Raw genomic sequence first — 7799 nt, forward strand, 5'->3', positions numbered from 1 at the left:
AGTGAGATCACCACAGAGGATTCAGCGCTTCAGTCCTCCAGCTGCCACATCATCTCGAGAAAACATGAGCACAAAACGATTAATTTGATTCAGAGATTAATTGTTGGTATTTATTCTACTAGTTGTAACTTCAATCTTTGGACTTATCAATGTTTTAAGTGTTTTCACTTTGTGTTTTGAGAAAATGTTCAGTTTGTTTTTATCATTTCTTATTTGTTTTCTGTGCTGCTCGTTTCATTCTTCTGCCTTGTTGTTCTTTTGTAGCTTTGCAGGTTTTGAGCCGTCTGCCGCTGGACATTTCATACAAACCACGCATCAAATCGCTCCGCCTAGAAGATGTTTTGCTCCCACTTTGACTGCTGATCCTGTAAAGTAATTTTCTTTGATCCATTTGTTATAATATATACTCCAATAAGTACAASCTRCCAGCAGGAGGCAGCGTTGAGTAATTTAATTTTATTTGTCAAGAGTTAGCGGAAGCAGAAAGATCCGGATCAAAGGACTGGGTGGAATCGAACATTTTCAGAAAATAATACACCTGAAATGTTTACATTTTTCATGACTATTTTTACAGATATTTAAAAAAATATGTACAAAAAATCAAAAATGAACTGGTAAGCAATGGCTGTAGTACATGGGTATGAATTGGTTTGTTTACAGGTGCAAATTGTTGTACTTTTTACTTTAAAAAGACATCTGGTCCACTTTCAGATGAACAAAACATGCCTCTATATATCCCATCTACTTGATTTCAACAAAACACCAAACATATATTACTGTCACTATCTCCAAGGATCCGTCTGATAACGTGAGCTGAGGTGAAACTGGAGACCGTTTTGCCTCTCTGTTTGATATTTCCATGGTTACCGTCTCTGTTGACATGGAGCTTGATGGCACAAGTCCCGTCTACCATCTGCATCTCCTTTGTGTGACATTAGAAAGCCTTGGATGCTTGATTAGGAAACTAAGCAGCAGCAGGAGCAAGTAAACACTCACACACTGTAAATCACTTTCCTTATTTGTCCAGCTTTAACATCCACGTCCCCCTGCTCTCCGGGAAGAGTGTTTCCATCGAAAATCACTAAACAAGACAACCAATCCAGACAGGATCAAAATTCAGTTACTAAAACAAAACAGTTCGTATCAGAGTTTCCTTAATACTTTTTGTGACGAATCGCATTAGAAAAGGTTGAAGGAAATGGAAAAATTAGAAAAAAATGAAGTAAAATACATTTTCTCAAAATAGTTACATTTTCTTGGTGGTTGATCTAATTCGCTAAACATATTTGCTGAATAAGAATAAGGATAGCATGTAGCTTCGCTTTGCTAGTTAGCATGACAGACCAACTACAACTTCACATTACTGAAAACTTCTCTGTTGTTCTGAAATGTTTGGTTCATGCTGGTTGGAAACTTCTCCTTCCTGTTCATTACGTCCATGTGTAGCATCAACATTGGACTAAATTGAACTTTCCCTAGCTTAGTAGATGCTCTCCAAATCATTAGTAGAAAAAACAAGTAGAAAAAAAGGTTTGCTCACAATTTGCATGACAATTGGATGTAAACGTAGCTAATAGCCACTTATGGTGCTTTTACACCAGTTTTGTTTGGTCCGTTTTAATAAAAGTCCAGTTCGTTTGGGTAGGTGTGAATGCTAATTGACCAAAAACGAAAAATCTGTCCACAAACTTCGATCTCAGTTTGGTTGAAATGAACTCTAGTGCGGTTTCAATTTATATGTGAACACCAAGCGCAGCAGCTACTGCTCCAAAAGCAGGAAGTGGACTACAGAGCAGGGCGTTCTGGGTAAATAAAACCAAAACAAATGTGCTAGCCTTGCGCTAGCAGGAGAAATGACTTTTCACTAAAGACAAAAGAAAAACCCTAAAAAACATTAAAATCTGACAATATTCCATTTTGTTTATATTCCATAAAGTCAGAAGTTGCTTTCAGCGCCTTCCTCAAAGGATTTTATGTCGTTCTGATTCAGCAGCGCCCCCATAGGTGAGGAGGGGAACAGGTTGCTTAAAGGGTTTTATCGTTTGACACAGCGCAGTGTGAAAGAGAACCACAGCAGCTGAACATTTAACAAATGTGTGAGGAAAAATGCAAAAACAAAACAAAGCGTAATCAAAATCAAAAGCGTATACTAAACAAGTATACGCAAGTATAAGTATATAAAACCGCAGAAGCTTGCAGGTAGTAGTGCATGCAGCTTTCTGTAGTTTCCTGGTCATTCCTGGAGGTGAAACAGAACCTCCATAACCCAAACATTTCTGATCTGTTTTCAGGTCCGAGGAGGAGCTGAAACCTTCCCGCTTTGCTCTGGAAGAAGACGAAGGTTTCAGCGACTGGAGTCACCGGTTGGAGAACCGTCATGAGACGGAGGAGCAGGAAAACTGCAGGGCGAAGGAGCACAAACCGTCTGCAGCATCAGAGTCTGGGGGGTACAAGCATGAGGATGAGGAGGAGGGAAGAGGAAAAGATGGAGGAAGGAGCTCTGAGGAAGATTCAACACGACTTTCAGAGAAGGTTTGTTCTCTGTAGAGTTTGTTTCACGGAGTAATCAACTTATGGAAACAAGTAAAAAGTATTTCTGAGAATAAATGCTGCTGAGCAGAACAGGGGCATCACTAGGTCTTAAGGACAAGGGGGGCTTTGACCCGAGGAGGATGTGAGCAAACACAGTGGGTGAATACAAAAGTAGAAGTTGCTTTTCCACTTTTAAAATAAAGTTTAGGGTAATAAAGATCTCTTCTACTATAAAATATGAATGTGAACAGTTAATTTCTATAATGAAATGGTTTTCCATCAAATGTTGCTGAGATAATTGGCAAACTTTCATGCTTTTATCATCTTCAGTGTAATTCTAGCCATATTTTAGACCAATCATCTACTATTATACTATGAAGCAAAGGGAATCTGACAGATTTATGATCACATTTGAGTTAAAAAAATTACAGTTTGTATGATTATTTATTTAAACTCATGTTGGGAAAAGTTTTGTACAAAAAAACATTTAGGCTTAAGGACTTCTGACACCACTGATACACAACTAATAAAGTTCCTCTCTGCAAGACTTTCTGTTTCTGTCAGGTTAAACGTAATGTTTGTTTAGCCGCTAACTACAGAAGAATATGTTCCTTCGTTTCTCCTGTGGCGTTTTGCAGACATCCAGTTCCCAAACTCCCGTCAGGACGTCGTACAGCTCCTCTGTCTTCCTGTCGCAGGACGCCAGGCAGCATCACGCCGCAGGACATCCTGCAGACCGGACGTCGTACCTGGCAGCAGGGACGATAAGGACCAGGTGAAGCCCACAGCGCCCCCTAGTGCAGGGGTTCCCAAACCGTCACAATGCTACAATATATGTAAACAAACATCAACTGTTAGAATGTTTCTTATTCACTGTTCAATAATTATTACATTTATTTAGCATAAATGCTGCATCACAGCTTCTGATTTTAGGAAAATGTGATTATTAGATTATATATTCTGACTTTATTACCAGATAAAACAAATTTTCATCACAGTCTTTCCTCTGGAGGCCTCCACCTTGTAAAATACTGTCATAAGGGACAAGGAGGATTTTTTCACAATAAATTAGGAAATACAACTTGGTATTATATTTAAAGATCCTCAATGAAAACATGTTTATATTTTCAAGTCTGTCATTAAGCAAACTGGTTGAAAATTGATTTATTAACAGCATGTTTAGCTCCGGAGTTTTGCACACATTTGTTTTGAGTTTAACCAAAAGAAAAATATATAAAACTTTAGGTAGCTTACAAATAATATATTAATACAGAATTCCTACATGGAAATCTTTACAAAAACCTTAAACTGTCGGAGAAAAACTTTCAGTATTTAAAATGCTGCATAAATCACTAAAACCAATATTGCAACACGAAAGAGAAAAAATTCCCCCATGTCACCTAGGGGGCGCCGTCAACCCATTCCATGTCCAAGAGTCACTTTATGTTTTATATGTTTATAAATCTTCACTTTATTTTCATCATAATACTTAATAGCAGCTCGTTGACATAAGCGACTCTCTGATGGACACATGTGGTGATTTCTGAAATTAACGTGAATTAAACTTCTGCTGAAACGATTAAAAAGATTAATTGTGATTAATGGATTGTTGAAATTATCGTCAACTGATTTAGTAATTGATTAATTGTTAACTGGATAATACAGACTCAGAAAAGGTTTTTTGCAGAAAGAACAACAGAGTCAGAGCAGATATTAAGCCAAAACTGGCCAAATATACACATTTACACACATTTTGCATTTAAAATTAAAAAAAACCTTCATCTGTAAATCTGCTCCACCCAAAACTCCTGTGAATCCTATGAAGCACCTTTTGATATCCAATTACTACTCAGTTAATCCAAAACGTAAAATCAGCAGATCAACCCTTTTCACATGTTGACGTTAAAAATATCCTTTGCTACAAATGATTAAGCGTCCACTAAAGGAATGCTGGGTTGTTGCATTTCAGACGGTAAAATGTGTCTTTTTTTCATACTTAAAAAAGGAATTTAATTATTTGTTTATTTGCTTATTTTAATGTGATTCTAATACAGAAAAATATGCAGAATATGCCAAATATTTTAATCGGATTAATCAGGATAATCGATTGCTAAAATAATCGTTAGTTTCAGCCTTAAATTATAGAACAAAGTATCACAACTCCATTAAAGTGAGGTAGAAATGAGAAGACGACACACATATCACAAGTTCTGAAGCACTTGTGATATTTTATTAAAATATTTTTGCTTCTATCCCAGAAACGTCGACCACAGTGGAGGAGCTCACCGGCTGGAAGTGGACGAGGAGCAGAAGACGCAGGAGGAAGAGGAGGATGATGAACAAGAGGTGAAAACAATCCTGCAGATGCAGCGACAGACTTCAGCTGATGAAGAAGCTCAGGAGGAGGAAGAAGAGCGAAGCTCCGCAGGTGAAAACTGGGGAGAAATCCAGATCAGGAAGCAGCAGACACACAGGCCAGCGGAGGAGGAAGAGGAGGAATATCACGAAATGAAAGACGAGGTTTGCAAAAACTGCTGCTGAATTAATCCTGTTGTTATTTCCTGTTTTCTCATGTAACATGTTCCACTGTTAATGTTACCGGTGAAACTAGAACTGTTTCATCAATTTTAAGGAACTATTGACTTAAAACAAGCTCCTGTTTCTTACTGAAAAGTTACTTTTAAGTTATTTTTGTATTATTCCAAGTGAAACTAGACCAAAACTACTTGAATGTACACTGCTTAAAAAAATAAAGGGAACACTTAAACAACACGGGCTGCACAGTGGCGCAGTTGGTAGAGCTGTTGCCTTGCAGCAAGAAGGTTTTGGGTTCGATTCCCGGCCTGGGGTTTTTCTGCATGGAGTCTCCATGTTCTCCCTGTGCATGGTGGGTTTTCTCCAGGTACTCCGGTTTCCTCCCACAGTCCAAAAAACATGACTGTCAGGTTAATTGGCCTCTCCAAATTGCCCCTAGGTGTGAGTGTGTGTGTGCATGGTTGTGTGTCCTGTGTGTCTCTGTGTTGCCCTGCGACAGACTGGCGACCTGTCCAGGGTGACCCCACCTCTCGCCCGAAACGTTGGCTGGAGATGGGCACCAGCACCCCTCCCGACCCCACTGAGGGAAAAAGGGTGCAAGAAAATGGATGGATGGATGGACTTAAACAACACAATATAACTCCAAGTAAATCAAACTTCTGTGAAATCAAACTGTCCACTTAGGAAGCAACACTGATTGACCCGACGAGGGTCCCCGTTGTCAATCAGTGTTGATCCTAAGTGGACAGTTTGATTTCACAGAAGTTTGATTTACTTGGAGTTATATTGTGTTGTTTAAGTGTTCCCTTTATTTTTTTGAGCAGTATAGTTTGTCTTTTTGCAGTGTAGATAAGAAATGTGGGTTTGACTCTGTTAGTGGGTGAAACATTTCCAGAGTTGCCTTCCTCTCTGTCTTTAGTTTCATAAAGGACTCAAACACATGTGGGCCTTTCCTAATAAGCTACAGTCTGACTTCAAGGTTGAAAGCAATAAAATTGGAAGAATGCTGCTTTGGCTCGCACAGAGCTGAAATGAAATGTTACCTGACGAAAGCAGCGATGATGTCAGATCCCAGACCAAATTAAAGTTTTTACCAGCAGCTCGTTTCCTGTTAGTCATTAGTCTTCTGYCCAACAACGCAGTAAATAAAAGCCATGCAAAAAAGTTCAGATGGTTTAATCTGGTTTCAAATAATCACAGGTGAAAACCTCTCAGAATAAAAAACTCCTCAAGGGCAGCGTTCTGTTTCAGCGATCAGAGGAGAGGGAGAGACGACGGGACACGCTGAGCGGCGGGCCGGACGCGCTGAGCGGCGGGCGGGACGCGGTGAGCGGCGCGCGGGATGCGGTGAGCGGCGGGCCGGACGCGTCTCACCATACCAACAGCGAAGGCGAGGAGTCGTTAAACTGCTACGGCCCCATGAGTCCGACATTCAAGGTAACCAGTAAAAACACAGGCATTCTGCTCAACACATCTGTTCTGCTTGTTTTTGGCTGCTTCTCCTCAACAGAAACGGCTTTGATGAGACAAAGTGATGTTCAAAATGCTTAAACAACTTTTCTTCTTCTGCTTGCAGAAACTCCTCATTCAATTCTACCCAGTAAGTACAAATAAATTTAAAAAACTTTTCTAGCAACCCAATGTTATTTCTCTGACCAAGAGTTTCTTTTTTATTATTTTAAAGTTTTTGGCAATAAGTATGCCTTAAGTTGTTTTATTTTTATTTTTTTTATTTGCCATAAAGGAAGTGAACAAATGAGAAACAAAATCACATCAGTGTTAGTTTTTCTTTTTGTTAATTTTTCTGAATTTGTGAAAGAACAAAGGTTCGTTTGCAGCAACACTGTTAGTCAAGGTAATTATGTTGGTGTAGTGCCTCTTGTGGTGAAGAGCAGTATTACAAAAATAAATAAAATGCGTTTTTTTTCCACATCTAAAGGAAATTTTTCTCTTTCTTAAGAAAATTTGTTACTAGATAGATTAAGTTTCTCATCGAGTTTTTTACTATGATTTTTGTTTATTTATTTATTTATTGTTTAAAATAAAATCTATTAAATTAGAAGATTACATGAGAATTTATTCCAGAGGTGAAAACGGATAAATGGATGCTGGTAATTTTTAAGGTCATATGAAAAATAAACTTCCAATCAAAGTTTGTAAAACGATGCCTCTTCATTGTGTCCTCGATGTTCTGTAAAAGTAAACAATCTAAATGAACTGAAAATGGTGTGAATTGAACACAAGTTGGATCCACAGCAGAAGATAAGAATCTGTTCGTGTTATTTAAGAAATAGGGAAAGAAAAAAAGGTTACAAACGATCTTTAAACCTGAAATGACATTTAAAAGTCTGTCTCATTCTGTTGCGCCTCAGCTCTTTGTGTCTCTCAACAGGACGAGGTGAACAGTCGAGTCTCACCGGATGGAAAATGTTCGGTGAGTTCACGTCTTTTTCACGTCCATCCAACATGACAGAAGAAATAAATCTTTAGTCTTTGAGCAACTGCTTGAAAAAGACGCTAAATCAAGAAGCTGTCCAGATATGCATCTTCAGATTATTAGAAATTTAGATTCATAGCTTATATGTACACATAGAAAGATACTTTATGGGTATCAAAATGTGGTAAATTCACATTTTTAAGCGTTTAAACCAGTGATTGTCATGTGTTCTTTGTTTTTTCCTCAGATAACAGAGAGAACTGAGTCTCTCAGAAGAAGGTAAGTCCAACTTAGA

At 38.4% G+C, this 7799-nt stretch overlaps 1 pseudogene; it reads left to right on the top strand.

Annotated features, from left to right (window-relative positions):
* LOC103462941 (non-muscle caldesmon-like) overlaps window positions 1-7799 on the top strand; it is a 32661-nt pseudogene that overhangs the window by 12407 nt on the left and 12455 nt on the right.

Source organism: Poecilia reticulata, linkage group LG3 (assembly GCF_000633615.1).
Source record: "Poecilia reticulata strain Guanapo linkage group LG3, Guppy_female_1.0+MT, whole genome shotgun sequence".
Classification (NCBI taxonomy): Eukaryota; Metazoa; Chordata; class Actinopteri; order Cyprinodontiformes; family Poeciliidae; genus Poecilia; species Poecilia reticulata.